We start from the raw sequence: 19,755 nt of genomic DNA on the forward strand, positions 1-19,755 counted from the left end.
ACGACATGTTGAGACACATCCATTTACATTCAAATACAGCAAACACTGAAACACGACATGTTGAGACACACCCATTTACATTCAAATACAGCAAACACTGAAACACGACATGTTGAGACACACCCATTTACATTCAAATACAGCAAACACTGAAACACGACATGTTGAGACACACCCATTTACATTCAAATACAGCAAACACTGAAACACGACATGTTGAGACACACCCATTTACATTCAAATACAGCAAACACTGAAACACGACATGGATTCAGCCAGACTGTCATTTGAGGGATTCATTTTGAGTTATATTTTGTGGTGTCCCTCCCTCCCTCCCTCCCTCCCTCCCTCCCTCCCTCCCTCCCTCCCTCCCTCTCCCTCCCTCCCTCCCTCCGTCCCTCCCTCCCTCGCCCCCTCCCTCCCTCCCTCCCTCTATTATCACTCTTCGTGTGTCTTCAGCGGACAGAAAGGAACTCTTTACAAAACTCTTATTTTACCGTTAATCTGAGTTGGAGATGTGTGTGTGTGTGTGTGTGTGTGTGCATAGATCTGTGAGCGCATAGCTAATCTGGGTTTTATGGGTTGACTGGTTTTGGCTGTGAGAGGCTGTAGAGAGGCAGGGCAACTCTCAGATTAGCCTAGATTACAGAGAACATAGTTAGATTAACGCCACAAACGGGGAAGGAATGAGAGGGATGGGGGGGGGGGGGGTGGGAGGGCAGACAGGCTGTCACAACAGTAGCTGTTTCCCTCTTGAAGATGAACACAAACCGGTACACACTCACACATAGATAGACAGGTACTCTAGTCCTGCCAGTCCCTCCCGGATTCCGTATCATGTGAGCAAATTTGACCAATCATCTATCACTATTTCTGCACAAAACAGTCAAGTCGTCGCAGTGTCATCGCATATTACTGACCCGTCACCGCAGTACAAAAAAATTAGGGCTCGCAATTTCGACCAATCATCGCACATTTAGTGTACAGTATGGCTCAATCAAGCCCTAAGTCCCCCCAAAAAAGTTTCCCTCGTCAGCGCATTCTCGCGCTGGACAAAATCATTGCATAGTTCCATGCAAAATGTCAGAAAATCAAGCATTTTACCCTGAAAATATCACAACAAACCCATGTGAAATCCTGGAGGGATTGATATGCACAGTCATATGCACACACACAAACATTATAAGTGTGTGTACCTCTGTCAGTACTCTATTCAGAGAATACACAGAGGATGGGGAGCTGGGACGATTTTGTGTGTGTGTGTGTGTGTGTGTGTGTGTGTGTGTGTGTGTGTGTGTGTGTGTGTGTGTCTGTGTGTGTGTGTGTGTGTGTGTGTGTGTGTGTGTGTCTGAGCGAGTGGAGATAGCTCACCTCTCCTCCGTGTGCGCTGGGTGCGGAGCGATTGCTCGGTGGAGGATAGATGATGGCGTGATTAGACGGAGGAAGGCAATCCTGCCTCGATGGAGGAGGATGGAGCTCATCTGTGTGTCTGTGTGTGTGTGTGTGTGTGTGTGTGTGTGTGGTGGAGGCAGGGGGTTGCCACCACATCATGATGAAAACCTCACTGCATCCATGGAGAAGTGATCTAATGCTGTCTCACACACACACACACACACACACACACACACACACACACACACACACACACACACACACACACACACACACACACACACACACACACACACACAAACCACCCCATGGAGGTGATCTAGCGTTCACACACAGTGGATAGGATTGTCGTTTCTCTCAGAGTGAAATATACCTCCTCCACATTCTCTATCAGCCACTTACAAACTGGTCTCCTGACCCCTGGTACACACACACACACACACACACACACACACACACACACACACACACACACACACACACACACATAGAGCCCTACCCCCCACCTTTCCCATTCTTAACCCCCTCCCTTCCTCGTGTCTAGAGTTGACTACCTTGCACGCTTTTGTGTCTGGCCTTTCTATGCTACAGTGATTGTTTTAATCAAATCAAATTGCCTCCTCTCCCGTAGAGAGTGAGAGAGAGAGAGAGAAAAAAACAGAAAAAAGAGTTGGAGAGAGCTGAAACCAATTCATGGCTCATGATCCGGCCGCGCTGTCGCTAACAGTCGTAACAAACTGTCAGGCTAGCGCCACAGCTAATTTCGAGTCATTAGGTGTCTGCCGTACAGGCAACAATTTGTTACGCTGGTTAGGAGGCACGCTGACACCTCAGAGCTCCAGACGCTTAAGAGCAGGCGGAGGCGCGGAGAAGGCAAATTGTAAACTAATTTAAACATCACTCAGTATTACGGAGGCTGCCGCAGAAAGAGGGAGAGACGGATAACGAGGAGGCCGTGTGTGTGAGTGTCGCTCGACACACTTAACGACACTCCGCTTCTCATCTCGCCAACCCCCCGCGCCATGCCGCTACACACACCCTCTAACCATTGGTGTCTGTTCTAATAGGATCAGGCTGGGTTTCTTTATGAGAGTGTGTGAGTGTGTGTTTTGTTTTTGTCTCGTTTACATACTGATGCAAACATTTGATATGCTATTAGGAGTGCAAAATGACACACAAACGCACACACACCAGTGAATATATGGGACTCTAGCATTCCACCAAATGCAGGCTTTAAGAGAATGATATAAAGTCAATGTGTGGAGTTAAAGATGCGAATTGCCTTCACTCTCTATAATGATCAGACTGAGGAATCTCATTTAGGGGTTTACCTCATTCACACACTCGCTTTACCGCTATATTAGGCTGCATGTCACGTCACTGCGTAGGGGCCGGGCCTGTCTCACACTTAAATAGGGAGGCAGGGGGAAAGCGAATATTTAAGAAGGGCTGAAGAAGTCAAAATAAGAAAGAGCATTCTAAAGGACTTTTACCTGTCTTCTTCCTCTCCCTTCCTCACCCTCTCTCTCGTTCTCTCGCTGTATGACGTGAAACACAAAATAAAAGAAAGGGTGCTGTCGTGCCAGAGCGACATGTCTTATCTGCTAGACAAAGGCAGGCAGTGGTACTTGACTTGACGTGTTCTGGACATGAATGGACGCCGGGCCCAACACGGCCTTTTCACCACGACAGACCCTACCGCCATTACCAAGCCTTTATGGACGGCCAAATTGCTCCGGCTTCTCCCATTCTGTGTCCCTATCTTGGCGACTCTTTCTTTCTTTCTTTCCCTTTCAATTTGGCCGAGCGGAGGATAAGCGCGTGCTAACACAATATGATTGAGCTGTAGAATGGAGGCCTGCTTTAATCTCTTTTATGTAGATACTGAGGCTCTCTCGGAGGCTCTGACACAGTCCACTTCATTTCTGCTTCCCCCTCCCCCCTGCCCCTCCTTCCCCAGCTCTCTCTGCCTCTGCTCTCTTCCTGTCTATCCTTCTGCCGGCCCCACTCTGTATCGTCAGTCCCCAGTGGTCTCTGTAAAACCAATGGAAGAGCAGTGAGGGGAGGTGAGGGGGAGTGGGAGAGGGATAAGGTGGAAGAAAGAGGTGAGGGGGGTAAGAGAGAGGGGGAATCCCTGGCCTGGTGTCAGAGCCGTGGTGGTGTGCGTGTCGTGTGTGTGTGTGTGTGTGTGTATGTATGTTAAGGTGAGTATCGTGTGGTATTGTTGTGTTGCGAGGGATTAGAACATTGCTGTGAAACCTCGTTAAGTAAAGAGCTGCAGGTGCCTATTCTAGTGTGCACGTGCGTGTGTGATTGAATTGTTACTCTGATTGGCTGCCCGTGTCTACAGCTTAACCCACCCCCGCTCAATATGCATTAGAGACAATATGCATTAGAGAAAATAGCCAGGAACGAGCTCACAAAGCTACCTCCAGGCTACTCACACACATGTTCATTTCCTTTTTGTTTATCTGTTCGGGTGCTTCTGCAAGTTGCTGGGTTGACGACATGTGTTAATCAGGTCATTGGGGGAGGTAAGGGGGAAACGGGGGGAGAGAACAGCAGGGGATGAGAGAAGGCAGAGTAACGGATGAGACAGGGGAAGACAGTTGGGAGATAGAGGTGCTTGGTTTATCTGAGGATGTTGTCCTTCCCTCAAGAAGCCCTCCTGACTCTGTTCTAACCTCTCCCTTGAGTGTGCATTGTGCTGACAGGGCTCTACATATCCTAAACTCTTCTATATGTACCCATGTCCAAACTCCCCCCTAACCCTCCCACGGCCCCTCCATAACCCATAACCCCCTCTCCTTAACCCTTTGCCCACTCACATCCCACTTCTAAGCCCTTGTGTAGGCTTTAACCCTATTCCCTCCCCCAGTCTGCCTCCCTTAACCTCTTCCCTTAGCCCCCCCTCTCACCCCCGCATTCCCTCTCTCCTTTCCCCTCTCCAACCAATCTGTAAATGAGTCAGCCAGTCAGCCAGCCAGCCAGTCAGCCAGTCAGCTAGCCAGTCAGCCCGTCAGCCAGTCAGCTAGCCAGTCAGTCAGCCAGTCAGTCAGAGCCTGTGTCCTGCCACAGGGTAAATATTGATTAATAGAAGGCCTCAGCTCCTTTTAGCAAATCAAATGTTCTCTTTCAGCAGGGTTCCTCTCCTTTTTATCCCACAGGATAGCACCACTAAATTAACCCTGACACCCACAAACAGAAGTGTGTGTGTGTGTGTGTGTGTTGTGTGTGTGTGTGTGTGTGTGTGTGTGTGTGTGTGTGTGTGTGTGTGTGTGTGTGTGTGTGTGTGTGTGTGTGTGTGTGTGTGTGTGTGTGTGTGAGAGAGAGACATGCAGACAGATGTGTGTGTAAGGTAGTGATGATGTCAGTTCAGTGTCTCCACCCGTGGATGCTCAATAATGTCTGGTGATGTCTTCATTATGTACATTTGTTGTAGGGCTGCACATGAGGCTGGCAGCAAATCACTAGCTACATGAAACTGTGCCATCCCTCCCTAAATGGCCTCCCCTGTCTACCAGTCCCCCCCCTCTCTCTTTCTTTCTCTTCCTCACTCTTTCTGCCAGTCTCAGAATTTTATCGCTCTGTCTCAAATAGTGGCAGTCAAAGACAGTCAACATTTCAACATATTTTCATTTTTTAACTCGTCTTTTCATTCATACTTTCTCTTTTCCTTTTCCCTGTCTCTCTTCCTCATTCTTTGCTCCTTTTCCTCTTCCCCTCTTTCTCTTCATTTCTTGTTCATGTTCATGCTGCTCCTAGAAGTTAAATTCTATTTTAAATTGACTTCATCTTTCTGTCCCATTCCATTATATTACCTTCCATACCATCTCTCTCTCTCTCTCTCTCTCTCTCTCTCTCTCTCTCTCTCTCTCTCTCTCTCTCTCACACTTTTCTCTCTTGGTCTCTGTCTCAATCTATAATAACACTGTGAAAAGAAGCAATTATGATTGAAGTTGTCAAGGCATGGTACTCATAAAGGCACTAGTTAGAGTAGCATGCTAACGGTACCATGGTTGTTATGGTACAGTCAACGCTAGTCAGATTAGCATGCTAACGGTACCATGGTTGTTATTGTACAGTCAACACCAGTCGGAAAAGCATGCTAAGGCTAGCACAAGTCAGGGCTAGGATACCTTTGGCAAGGTTGTTCAGTGTGACACCTCCTCCTTACCACACACAAATCTAAATGAATAACATGGTCTTGTAGGCTAGGCTGGTTTGACTACAACACATTAATAGGTGTCCTGAGAGAGAGAGAGAGAGAGAGAGAGAGAGAGAGAGAGAGAGAGGGGAGAGGGAGGAATAAGGGGACATACTCCCAGAGTTCCGTTTCTTTTCTTCATGGCAACAATACCAGAGATGCACAGAGACAAGGTGACTTCTCAATAACACCCACATATGAAGAATAAATAGTAACATGAAGAATAAAATCAAATATGAATGGAGTTGTATCCAGGAAGTACCAGTAGCAGATAAATGTGGAGCTATAACCAGGAAGTACCAGTACCAGAACAATGTGGAGCTATATACAGGAAGTACCAGTACCAGATCAATGTGGAGCTATATACAGGAAGTACCAGTACCAGATCAATGATGGAGCTATATCCAGGAAGTACCAATACCAGAACAATGTGGAGCTATATACAGGAAGTACCAGTACCAGATCAATGATGGAGTTATATCCAGGAAGTACCAGTACCAGATCAATGTGGAGCTATAAACAGGAAGTACCAGATCAATGATGGAGTTATAACCAGGAAGTGCCAGTACCAGATCAATGTGGAGCTATATACAGGAAGTACCAGTACCAGATCAATGATGGAGTTATATCCAGGAAGTACCAGTACCAGATCAATGTGGAGCTATAAACAGGAAGTACCAGATCAATGATGGAGTTATAACCAGGAAGTGCCAGTACCAGATCAATGTGGAGCTATATACAGGAAGTGCCAGTACCAGATCAATGTGGAGCTATATACAGGAAGTACCAGTACCAGATCAATGATGGAGTTATATCCAGGAAGTACCAGTACCAGATCAATGTGGAGCTATAAACAGGAAGTACCAGATCAATGATGGAGCTACTGTATATACAGGAAGTACCAGTACCAGATCAATGTGCAGGGGTACAAAGTACCATGAAGGCATGTGTGTGCGTGTGTGTGCGCATGTTTGCTCATGGTTACAATGTGTGTGTGTGTGTGTGTGTGTGTGTGTGTCATAGCACTGATGAGTGTTTATCCGTTAGCTTCCTGAGCTATCTGATTCCCAATGCATTCCTTTCAGCTGTGCGCTGCGTATCTGTGACCACTTTAATCTGGGCACAGTGGAAGATAACACACTTTGAGAAGGACGTGTGGTTTTCAAGTGTGCCCCGGTCACCTCGCCAGGCAAACAAACAGAGAGTGTTTGCAGATAAATACAAATATTGATGAAATCAAATTATGAAAATAACATTTGATATCAGGCCCCGGAATGTGGATTAAGTTCAGCATTCTTATTAGATGAAGCCTCGGGCGTTGTTGGTCAATGTCTCTCTTTCTCTCTCCTGCCATGTCTATCCTCTTTTTCTTGATCTTGTCTCTTTCTCACCTCTCTTCTCAGGATGTTACTGCTTGTGTTATGTCTCTCTCTTGACGTCCCATATCGCACCAATCAGTATCAGACGGTGTGTCTCTGGACAATAGGTCTCTGGTCCTACTCTTGTTAACGTCCACTAATAGTAACTTCAGCTTCATATCGGCTTCATATCATAGCTTCATACCAACTACTGGAGGAGAGCAGGTTCCCCACTGATGAAGAACTACCAAAATAACTTGCATTAGGGGTGGCAGGTGGGCCTAGTGGATAGAGTGTTTGTTGGCTGCTTTTCCTTCACTCTGCGGTCCAACTCATCCCAAACCATCTCAGATTGAGGTCGGGTGATTGTGGAGGCCCTCCTCCAGTAGTTGGTATGAAGCATTGAAAGGTTCCCAGATTATATCCCCGAGCTGACAAGTTAAAAATCGGTCGTTCTGCCCCTGAACAAGGCAGTTAACCCACCGTTCCTAGGCCGTCATTGTAAATAAGAATTTGTTCTTAACTGACTTGCCTAGTTGAATAAAGGTCAAGTATTCTAATACATATCAATGTGGCTAGTTTATTAGGTACACTACTCCGTTCACGAAAATGTTTCGCTCCTACAGACAGTGAATCACGTGGCCGTGGCTTGCTATATAAAGCAAGCAGGCAGACAGGATAATGGCAAGAATGGTGCAAACTAACAGGAGGGCCACCAACTGGCAAATAACAATGCATTACAACAGTGGTGTGCAGAACGGCATCACGTCGGTCCTTGTCACGGATGGCAGCAGACGACCACACCGGGTTCCACTCCTATCAGCTAAAAACAAGAAGAAGCAGTGGGCACACGATCACCACCACTGGACAATTGAGGAGTGGAAAAACAGTGCCTGGTCTGACAACTCCCAGTTCCTGCTGCGTCATGCTGATGGCAGAGCCAGGTCTCAATGGTACAGGGCTGTTGTCAACGGTACAGGCTGGAGGTGGTGGTTTAATGTGAGGGGAATGTTAGGTCCTTGTTAGGATTGTTAGGATTGTGCTGTATAGAGGTGTTTTGTGGTAGGCACCAGAGAGAGGAGCCATCTTGTTCCCAAAGAGCTGTGTTTGTCTGGTCATGCTCCTCATCCATTTCCCTTCTGTATAGAGCATCCACATTGTCCCCGCCCTACGGACACACACACACATAAACCCACACAGGGAAGGCACGTTTTGACTATGTACTCTCACACACACACACACACACACACACACAAAATATGAAGGCACGTTTGGCGTGTTGACTCTCTCTGTCCGCCACCTGTGTTTATTTTGCCATCACAATGCCGCTGGCGTCTCCAAGACGATGTCTTTGTGACGACACACGTCCATGTTGTCTCGCTCTATAAACGACACATTTGTTTAGTAAAGTCGAGAGACACACACACACACACACACACAATTTGTTTATCTACCTCATCAGGTCACACCTCAGAGCAGACACACACACTATGCCTTTAGATTAGAATGACCTGACACCTGACACACACACACCTTTCTCCTGTAGATATGTACAACCTGTCCCCCTTCACACACACTCGAACAACACCTGTCACCTGTCTGTGTGCGTCTGCATCAGGCTTAGCCTACGACAGCGAGGACCCGGCTGAGAGAAATAGAGAGAGGGCTGCTCTGTGTTAGTGCCCGTTTTAAAAAAACAAGGTATTATCGCTCATTTCTTCTCTCTTATGAGTTTGATTACATTTGCAAATCAAATCAATCCATCAGACAGCGCAGGGCCGCATCAATGCAGTCTGACGGCGCCTAGTAATCTCCATCTAATAATATGCAAATGTCTCACATCAGTAAGTAACCAATAAATCAGTGGCATGCCTGCGCCAATCATTAAATATCAGAATGAACCGTCCATTTTTACTATTTTCAATTTGCTGATATGCTGCTGGAGCATAAAGATAGATGGTTGTAATTACACACAAACCAAACTTCATTTTAACTCATCTCCCCCTCCCACACCCGCCCCGAGACACACACACATACGCACACATTAGATGTACTGTGAGGTGGAACAGGCTTGTCATCGCATCACATTATTTCTGCCAGTTCATGCAAAGTTCACAGACAAGCATGAAATGGCCATCGTCTCTCTTCCCCTACATCCACCCTCCCTCCCCTCCTCCCTCACTCCAAAATAATAGTTCAGAGGGGGCATCCTTTCCATCAGGGAACAAGCAGGCAGGGAAATGGGATTGGAGCGAAGCTGTCGGCTGGCTGGGACGAGTTATAGCCCTCACACTCGAAACAGCCTAACAAGGGATCTCCTGGTTGTGTGTGTGTGTGTGTGTGTGTGTGTGTGTGTGTGTGTGTGTGTGTGTGTGTGTGTGTGTCCTGTCCTGTCCTAGTTAATAATGATGTAAATGATTATGGATGCGGTCGGGGACAGAGAGAGGCGTCTGGTGAACCTCAGTGTGTTGCTTATGAATAAAATGATTGGACATATTTTAGCTCCAGCCCAGCCTGCTCTTCGGCCCTCATACACTCAGGTGACTAGCCGCCTAGCACGATTTAACTCTTGTTAGGGACAACAGACATCAGGGTGTTCTGTTAATATACTGAAGTTAATATACTGTAGCTAATTATAAACTGGGTGGTTCAAGCCCTGAATGCTGATTGGCTGACAGCCGTGGTATATCGGACCATATACCACGGGTATGACAAAACGTGTATTTGTACTGCTCTAATTACATTGGTAACCAGTTTATAATAGCAGTGAGGCACCTCAGGGGTTTGTGGTATATGGCCAATATACGACGGCCAAGGGCTGTATCGCGGCACTCCGCATTGTGTCGTGCTTAAGAACAGGCTATTGGCCATATACCATCAACTCTCTGCCACTGTCAAACCTCGATAGTCCCACTTACCCCAGCACAGAATCATGAGAAGATACCCTCTGTGTTTGATATTAGTGACATGTACAGGACAATGTGTGTGTGTGAATAGGGGTTGAAGCTATCAGGTCTGTTCCTATTCTTATGGTAATAATGACAGCTGTCCATTGTTATCCTACAGCACTATGTCTCTCTCTCTCTCTCTCTCTCACACTCTCTCTCTCTTTTTCTCTCTGTGTGCAGCTCATCTCTCTCCAGTGGTTTCAACAGAGAGGTTTTAGAACTCAGTGTAGTTAATCTGCCTGTAATTTCAGAAGATGTCTTGTAACACACACACACACACACACACACACACACACACACACACACACACACACACACACACACACACACACACACACACACACACACACACACACACACACACACACACTCCATCCCATGCCTCTACTTCCACCCCTCAATGGACAGACACACAGTCCCTTGCTTTCTTACTCCTTCTTTCAAATTTAAATCCAGACTCAAATTCTAAACCACCTACAGTGTGTCCGTCCAAAATATCCTTTCTCCTCCCTTCATCCATTCATCTGAAGCTCCCTCCCTCTCTCCTCTCTCGCTCCCTCTCTCCTCTCTCGCTCCCTCTCTCCTCTCTCGCTCCCTCTCTGCTTTTGTGTGGTCCTACTGCGGCATGGCTCCTTTGAGCTTCGGGATATTGTGCGGGATATTGCCACTGCCTTTCCCTAGCAGGTCGTTTCCCTCCTCTTCCCCCCCATCAGCATATTCCTTTCATACTCCTTTCTCGTTCCCTTCATCCCCCTCTCCCTGTGTAGAGGAGGATAGGTTGGTCTCGTTCAGACATTGGGCTTCTGTAGCTCTGTAAGCCAGAGCCCAGAACTCTCCCTGGTTGCACAAGAACAAACGGACAGCTCTCTACGGATGCTTCTGGTTTGATCACAATGTAGGGCTACACACACTCAAAGACACACACACACACACTCCCTATATACAAACAGCCATCCCATTTCTGTTCCTGATGCTGGTTTGATGTATATTGTGCATGTGCGTGTGTGTGAGAGAGATTGAGGCAGCTGTAAGGTGGCCGTGTGTCATTGTATAGGAAAGCCAGCTTCCACCTGCCTCAATTACTGCTTGTTTCGGTTACCCTGTGATCTGCATCCATCTAGAGATGCTTCACTGGGCAGAGACACACACACACACAGAAGAGAGACACATCTATCGTTCTCAATTATTGAGCTTCAGATTCACACCGAACACACACACACACACACACACACACACACACACACACACACACACACACACACACACACACACACACACACACACACACACACACACACACACACACACACACACACACACAGCCAGCCCACGCTAGCCATTGCAGTAGCGTTTATGTCCAGGTTTTCTAGTTAATCTTGATCTGTTTCATCTGTGGGCAGCTAGCTGGATTGCAGCTGGCTAGATGGCTGGCAGGCTGGGTTATTGTTTGGGCTTGACAGATCCGTGTCTGAGTACTCCATCAAGGGTGTGTGTGTGTGTGTGTGTGTGTGTGTGTGTGTGTGTGTGTGTGTGTGTGTGTGTGTGTGTGTGTGTGTGTGTGTGTGTGTGTTTGCGTGTGTGCGCATGTGTGAGTGTGTGCATGTATCCCTGTGTGTGTGTGTGTGTGTGTGTGTGTGTGTGTGTGTGTGTGTGTGTGTTGCGTGTGTGCGCATGTGTGAGTGTGTGCATGTATCCCTGTGTGTGTGTGTGTGTGTGTGTGTGTGTGTGTGTGTGTGTGTGTGTGTGTGTGTGTGTGTGTGTGTGTGTGTGTGTGTGTGTGTGTGTCGTTGTTCTTTTATGACGTGTGTGTACTCCTGTGTATGTGCTCCATCAAGCCCAATGTGTGAGTTCACCAAGCCATTGGCCAGGCTTGATGATGACATACGATCTCTCAGCCTCGGTAATGGCTGTAAAATGTCATAATTACACGTCCTTTATTGCCATGCATAATGACCCTGAAGCAGTATGGAACAATTAATTAAGATTTTCAGCCGTGGCTTTTTCAGGAATTAAAAGGTGCTCATGGCAGTGGAATGGGGGTAATGTCTCGTCTTGAAAGCATTAAGGTGCGTGCGTGCATGCCGTGTGTGTGTGCGTGTGTGTGTGCGTGTGTGTGTGTGTGTGTGTGTGTGTGCGTGCGTGCGTGTGAGTATAAGCTCTTGAGTCGTGTGTACACATCCCTAATTCCCCCAACAGAAATCTCACCACACAGGGTCAGTCCTGCTGACATCAACAATAAATAGACAGGAGGGTGGAGAGAAAGGGGGGATAGAAGGAGAGAGAGAGAGGGGAGGGGGGATAGAAGGAGAGAGAGAGAGGGGAGGGGGATAGAAGGAGAGAGAGAGGGGAGGGGGATAGAAGGAGAGAGAGAGGGAAGGGGGATAGAAGGATCTGAGAGAGAGGGAAGGGGGATAGAAGGAGAGAGAGCTGGGAAGGGGGATAGAAGGAGAGAGAGAGGTTTTGGGGGATAGAAGGAGAGAGAGAGGGAAGGGGGGATAGAAGGAGAGAGAGAGGGAAGGGGGATAGAAGGAAAGAGAGAGGGAAGGGGGATAGAAGGAGAGAGAGAGGGAAGGGGGATAGAAGGAGAGAGAGAGGGGAAGGGGGATAGAAGGAGAGAGAGAGGCAAGGGGGATAGAAGGAGAGAGAGAGGGAAGGGGGATAGAAGGAGAGAGAGAGGGAAGGGGGATAGAAGGAGAGAGAGAGGGAAGGGGGATAGAAGGAGAGAGAGAGGGAAGGGGGATAGAAGGAGAGAGAGAGGGGGGGGGGATAGAAGGAGAGAGAGAGAGGGGAGGGGGATAGAAGGAGAGAGAGAGGAAGGGGGATAGAAGGAGAGAGAGAGGGAGGGGGAAGGGGGATAGAAGGAGAGAGAGAGGGAAGGGGGATAGAAGGAGAGAGAGAGAGGGAAGGGGGGATAGAAGGAGAGAGAGAGAGGGAGGGGGATAAAAGGAGAGAGAGAGGGAAGGGGGATAGAAGGAGAGAGAGAGAGGGAAGGGGGATAGAAGGAGAGAGAGAGAAGGGGGATAGAAGGAGAGGGAGAGAGAGAGAGAGAGAGAGAGAGGGAAGGGGGATAGAAGGAGAGGAGAGAGAGGGGGGGGGGGATAGAAGGAGAGAGAGAGGGGGAGGGGGATAGAAGGAGAGAGAGAGGGAAGGGGAGATAGAAGGAGAGAGAGAGAGGGAAGGGGGATAGAAGGAGAGAGAGAGAGGGGAGGGGGATAGAAGGAGAGAGAGAGAGGGAAGGGGGATAGAAGGAGAGAGAGAGGGGGATAGAAGGAGAGGGAGAGAGAGAGAGAGAGGGAAGGGGGATAGAAGGAGAGAGAGAGAGGGGGGATAGAAGGAGAGGGAGAGAGAGAGAGAGAGAGAGGGAAGGGGGATAGAAGGAGAGAGAGAGAGGGAAGGGGGATAGAAGGAGAGGAGAGGGGGGATAGAAGGAGAGAGAGAGGGAAGGGGGATAGAAGGAGAGAGAGAGGGAAGGGGGGATAGAAGGAGAGAGAGAGGGAAGGGGGATAGAAGGAGAGAGAGAGGGAAGGGGGATAGAAGGAGAGAGAGAGAGGGAAGGGGGATAGAAGGAGAGAGAGAGAGGGGAAGGGGGATAGAAGGAGAGAGAGAGGGAAGGGGGAAGGGGAGAGAGGGAAGGGGGGATAGAAGGAGAGAGAGGGGGGGGATAGAAGGAGAGAGAGAGAGAAGGGGGATAGAAGGAGGGAGAGAGAGAGAGAGAGAGAGAGAGAGGGAAGGGGGATAGAAGGAGAGAGAGAGGGGAAGGGGGAATAGAAGGAGAGAGAGAGGGGGATAGAAGGAGAGGGAGAGAGAGAGAGAGAGAGAGAGAGAGAGAGAGAGAGAGAGAGAGAGAGAGAGAGAGAGAGAAGGGGGATAGAAGGAGAGAGGGAGAGAGAGAGGGGAGGGGGATAGAAGGAGAGAGAGAGAAATGGGGATAGAAGTAGAGAGAGAGAGAAGGGGGATAGAAGGAGAGGGAGAGAGAGAAGGGGGATAGAATGAGAGAGAGAGATAAGGGGGATAGAAGGAGAGAGAGAGAGAGAACGGGGGATAGAAGGAGAGAGAGAGAGAAGACTTGTAGAAGAGGGCTTTTTCCTTGGGTTTGGTCTGTAGAAGAAATGTCCTTCTTTAGACCACAGGACAGCACTCATCAGTTCGTCTATATGACTCTATCCCACACTTATACATGCAGTACATGAGCATACTGACACACAAGCAGCCTAGGACCTCTCCTAGTCTTACCCTTCTCTCTCTCTCTCTCTCACTCTCTCACTCGCTCGGTTTCAATTCAATTTAAATGAGCAATTCAAATCAATTTAAGGGCTTTATTGGCATGGGAAACATTTCTTAACATTGCCAAAGCAAGTGAAGTAGATAATATACAAAAGTGAAATAAACAATAAAAAATTAACAGTAAACATTATACTCACAAAAGTTTTAAAGGAATAGAGACATTGCAAATGTAATATTATGTCTATATACAGTGTTGTAACAATGTGCAAATAGTTCAAGTACAAAAGAGAAAACAAATAAACATTTTCTAATTATTTGTGGATCTGTGTAATGTGAGGGAAATATGTGTCTCTAATATGGTCATACATTAGGAAGTGCAGCTCAGTTTCCACCTCATTTTGTGGTCAGTGTGTGGTCAGTGTGTCTTCTCTTGAGAGCTACGATTGCCTACAGTGGCCTTTCTCAATAGCAAGGCTATGCTCACTCAGTCTGTACATAGGCAAAGCTTTCCTTAAATTTGGGTCAGTCACAGTGGTCAGGTATTCTACCACTGTGTACTCTCTGTTTAGGACCAAATAGGATTCTAGTTTGCGCTGTTTTTTTGTTAATTCGTTCCAATGTGTCAAGTAATTATCTTTTTGTTGTCTCATGATTTGGTTGGGTTTAATTGTGTTGCTGTCCTGGAGCTCTGTGGGGTCTGTTTGTGTTTGTGAAGCCCCACTCTCTCTCTCTTTCTCTTTCTCTTTCTCTTTCTCGTTCTCTCTCTCTTTCTCTTTCTTGCTCTCTCTCTCTCTCTCTCTCTCTCCGTCTCTCTCTCTCTCTCTCTCTCTCTCTCTCTCTCTCTCCTCTCTCTCTCTCTCGCTCTCTCTCTCACTCTCTCTCTCTTTCTCTTTCTTGCTCTCTCTCTCTCTCTCTCGCTCTCTCTGTCTGTCTCCCTCTCTCTCTTTCTTGCTCTCTCTCTCCTTCTGTCTCTCTCTCTCTCTCTCTCTCTCTCTCTTACGCTTTCTCTCACTCTCTCTTCTACTGTCACTCTATCAAGGATGACAAAGATTCTCAGGGAGTGAGAGTGGGTAATTAAAATGTAAATATTGATATTTTATTATTTGAAATGGCTCCTCGGAAACCATCTTAAGGTCACTCGTCTCCACGGAGACAGAGGGCTTTCCTGTTACCGGGGGACCTCGACGACCAGCCCAGACCCCGGCAACCTGCCTCGATAACGCAGCTATAAACCGGGCACCCGTCTTCAAGGATCCACTCGGGGTCTAATTCAGTGTTAAAGCAGCGTGTTCGCAAACAAACACACGCACACACTCCCGCACACACACCTAGACAAGCACATACAGTACACACATTTTCAGACACACACACAGACATACACACACGCACGTCACACGGGAATGTTTAGCATTAATCTGCAGTGCAGATCCACTGTAATGTATGCAATTAGGAGGGGGTGAGATTGGTAATTAGCCGCACTATTAGCATGAAGCCGCTCTCTGTCTGTGTGTCTGATTAGAAGAGGCTGACGCAACCCACCTCCCTCAGGCCAGAGGAGAGGGGGAGAGGGGAGAGAGAGAGAGAGAGAGGGGAGAGGGAGAGAGAGAAGAAGAAATGTCATCGTTTAGAAAATAAATACACTCCCTATGAAACACGCAAGTACTCTTGCTACTGTATATCTGTACTGTATATCTAGGCTCCCGAGTGGCGCAGCGTCTAAGGCACTGCATTTCAGTGCAAGAGGCATCACTGCAGTCCCTGGTTCAAATCCAGGCTGTGAATGGGTGGCACACAATCTGCCTTGGTTTGGCTCGGGGTAGGCCGTCATTGTATACAATAATTTGTTCTTAACTGACTAGCCTAGTTAAATAAAGGTGATTTTTTTATTTTTTATATCTGGATAAATATGTATATTTTCAGTCGCATCTTTTTGAGTGAGTTATATTTTCAAATTGAAATCAGCTCATTCCAAAGTCATACGGGTGCTACATGAATTCTCTTCTCAGGTTTTAGAAAAAAGAACAACGTTATGATCATATCAACTATGAGTCATAGAGCCACTTCGTATTACCAAGCCTTTCATTCCTCCTCTCAGTACCTGACCCGTCTCTCTCTCTCTCTCTCTGACGACAGAATGGACCCCTGTGTGTGTTTAGGTCATCCCTGAGGAGTGCCTGTCTTAATGCTTATTCACTAGGGATCATAGGTCAGGGTAGGGTGGCCCTAGACACTGCCTGATCTAAGGTCAGTTTGGTGTATTCCTCCTAATGGTTAAAAAGCTTGGGGGGAGGAAACCATCTCTCTCTCCTTGTCCCTCTCCATCTCTTCCATCTCTCTCTCCATCTCTCTCTCTGTCTCTCTCCATCTCATTCTCCATCTCTCTCTCCATGTCTCTCTCCATCTCTCTCTATGTCTCTCTCCATCTCTCTCTCCATGTCTCTCTCCATCTCTTTCTCTATGTCTCTCTCCATCTCTCTCTCCCTCTCTCTCTCCCTCTCTCCATCTCAATCTCCATCTCTCTCTCTATGTCGCTCTCCATCTCAATCTCCATCTCTCTCTCCATCTCTCTCCATCTTCATCTCTATCTCTCTCTCCATCTGTCTCTCCATCTTAATCTCCATCTCTCTCTCTGTCTCTCTCCATCTCAATCTCCTTCTCTCTCTCTCTATGTCTCTCTCCATCTGTCTCTCCATCTCTCTCTCTATGTCTCTCTCCATCTCAATCTCCATCTCTCTCTCTATGTCTCTCTCCATCTCAATCTCCATCTCTCTCCATCTGTCTCTCCATCTTAATCTCTATCTCTCTCTCCATCTGTCTCTCCATCTTAATCTCCATCTCTCTCTCTGTCTCTCTCCATCTCAATCTCCTTCTCTCTCTCCACGACTCTCTCCATCTGTCTCTCCATCTTAATCTCTATCTCTTTCTCTATGTCTCTCTCCATGTCTCTCTCCATCTCTTTCTCCATGTCTCTCTCCGTGTCTATCTCCATGTCTCTCTCCATGTCTCTCTCAATCTCTTTCTCTATGTCTCTCTCCATGTCTCTCTCCATCTCTTTCTCCATCTTAATCTCCACTTCTCTCTCCATCTCTCCATCTCCTTCTTGCCCATTCCTTTCTCCACCTCTCTCTCCTGTATCTATCCCGTATATGGACTACTAGAGCCGTTATGTGTGTGCGCATGAGTGAGTATTTGGTGCAGATAAAAAGAGAAAGTGATAAAAGCCGAGGTCCAAGCCGCCTTTACTGATCCTATTCACTAGAGAGGAGTGAGGCAGGGCCTGAAAGACTGTTTGAAGAGACACTCAATACATACACACACACACACACATAGCCACACACGTCCCCATACATATTGTAGCAGACACACACAATCCAAGGGGCTAGTGTTCAGAGTAAAGGAGGAAAGCAGTAAGTCAGCAGTCACTAGAGGGGATATATGGGACTGTAAGACAGTCTGGTTGTGTAGTATAGTGGACTCCCTAGCAGGGTTGGGGTTAATTCCATTTAAATTCCAGTCAGTTCAGGAAGTTCACTGACATTCAAATTCACATTTTCGTCCATGCTTTTCAATAAGGAACATTTCGAAATTAAATTTGAATTGACTGGAATTAAAATGGAATTGACCCCAACCCTGCTCCTTAGGTCGTTAAGTGTTCCATGGGGCAGTCTGGTTGGCTGACTTGGCCTGGCTTTGTTTACCCAGCATGATTTTTGTGGCCCACAATGCCTCTCTGGCCTAGTGACTCCAGACAATAAACCGCCAGGGGATTGATATTTGTTTAATCAGAGGAGAATAGTGACTGAAAGACTACTCCTACTTCAAACCTGCCAAAGCTTCATCTTCTTCACCTTCTTCTTCCTCTTCATCTTCTTCTTCTTCATCTTTTTCATCTTCTTCTTCATCTTCTTCTTTTTCATCTTCTTCTTCTACATCTTCTTCTTCATCTTCATCTTCTTCTTCTACATCTTCTTCTTTTTCATCTTCTTCTTTGACATCTTCTTCTTCATCTTCTTCTACGTCTTCTTCTTCTACATCTTCTTCTTCTACATCTTCTTCTACATCTTCTTCTTCTTCATCTTCTTCTTTTTCATCTTCTTCTTCTACATCTTCTTCTTCTTCTACATCTTTTTCTTCTACATTTTCTTCTTCTACATCTTCTTCTTCTACATCTTCTTCTTCTACATCTTTTTCTTCTACATTTTCTTCTTCTACATCTTCTTCTTCATCTCCTTCTTCTACGTCTTCTTCTTCTTCATCTTCTTCTTCTACATCTTCTTCTTCTACATCTTCTTCTTCTTCTTTTTTATCTTCTTCTTCTACATCTTCTTCTTCTACATTTTCTTCTTCTACACCTTTTTCATCTTATTCTTCCTCTTCCTCTTCTTCTTCTACATCTTCTTCTTCTACATCTTCTTCTTCTTGTTTTTCATCTTCTTCTTCCTCTTCATTTTCTTCTTCTACATCTTCTTCATCTTCTTCTTCTACATCTTCCTCTTCATCTTCTTCTTCTACATCTTCTCTTCATCTTCTTCTTTTTCATCTTCTTCTTCTACATCTTCTTCTACACCTTTTTCATCTTATTCTTCCTCTTCATCTTCTTCTACATCTTCTTCATCTTCTTCTACATCTTCTTCTTCTACATCTTCTTCTTCTCCCTCTTCATCTTCTTCTTCTTCATCTTCTACATCTTCTTCTTCTCCCTCTTCATCTTCTTCTTCTTCATCTTCTTCTTCTTCTTCTTCTTCATCTTTTCTTCCTCTTCTTCTTCCTCTTCTTCTTCTTCTTCTTCTACACCTTTTTCATCTTATTCTTCCTCTTCATCTTCTTCTTCTACATCTTCTTCATTTTCTTCTACATCTTCTTCTTCTACATCTTCTTCTTCTCCCTCTTCATCTTCTTCTTCTTCATCTTCTACATCTTCTTCATCTTCTCCCTGTTCTTCTTCATCTTCTTCTTCTTCATCCTCTTCTTCTTCTTCATCTTCTTCTTCCTCTTCTTCTTCTTCTTCATCTTCTACATCTTCTTCATCTTCTTCTTCTTCCTCCTCTTTTTTCTTCTTCTACATATTCTTCTTCTTCCTCTTCATCTTCCTCTTCTACAACTTCTTCTTCTTCTTCTTCCTCTTCATCTACTTCTTCCTGTTCTTCATCTTATTCTTCATCTTTTTCTTCTTCTTCTATAGTGTTTTTCATTGTAGATAATTATCAGATATGAAATAATTGACTTTTCCATCTCATTACTTCTTATTTAAAATCCCTTAGTGAAAATCATAAACGAGCTATCCTCTATTAATCCCAGTAAATGAGCTGTAGCTGTTTCTCAGTGACGTCTGTTCTCTCTGATTCCTCATCACTTTCCCCCTCGCTTTGTAATTGGGTCATGCACGGTGTTTGTATGTGTGTGAGTGTGTGCGTGTGTTTGTGTATGAGCTTGTGTGACATGTGTGCGTGCGTGTGTGTGAGCCACAGGGATTGGCCTAGCCAGTCACAGGGGATGTGTGGTTGGGCTGGAGTCTGTCCGTATGGTACAGCAGGAGAACTAGCAGCGTGAGACAAGACTGAAGTCACATATCACCGCAGGACACTCTCTAGACACACACAGACACACAAAGAAACACAAGTCTGTG

At 46.3% G+C, this 19,755-nt stretch overlaps 1 protein-coding gene across 3 annotated transcripts in view; it reads left to right on the forward strand.

Annotated features, from left to right (window-relative positions):
• Positions 1-19,755, forward strand: part of LOC115138788 (estrogen-related receptor gamma) — a 112,242-nt gene that overhangs the window by 75,666 nt on the left and 16,821 nt on the right. The window lies entirely within an intron of this gene.

This window comes from Oncorhynchus nerka, linkage group LG12 (assembly GCF_034236695.1).
Source record: "Oncorhynchus nerka isolate Pitt River linkage group LG12, Oner_Uvic_2.0, whole genome shotgun sequence".
NCBI lineage: Eukaryota > Metazoa > Chordata > Actinopteri > Salmoniformes > Salmonidae > Oncorhynchus > Oncorhynchus nerka.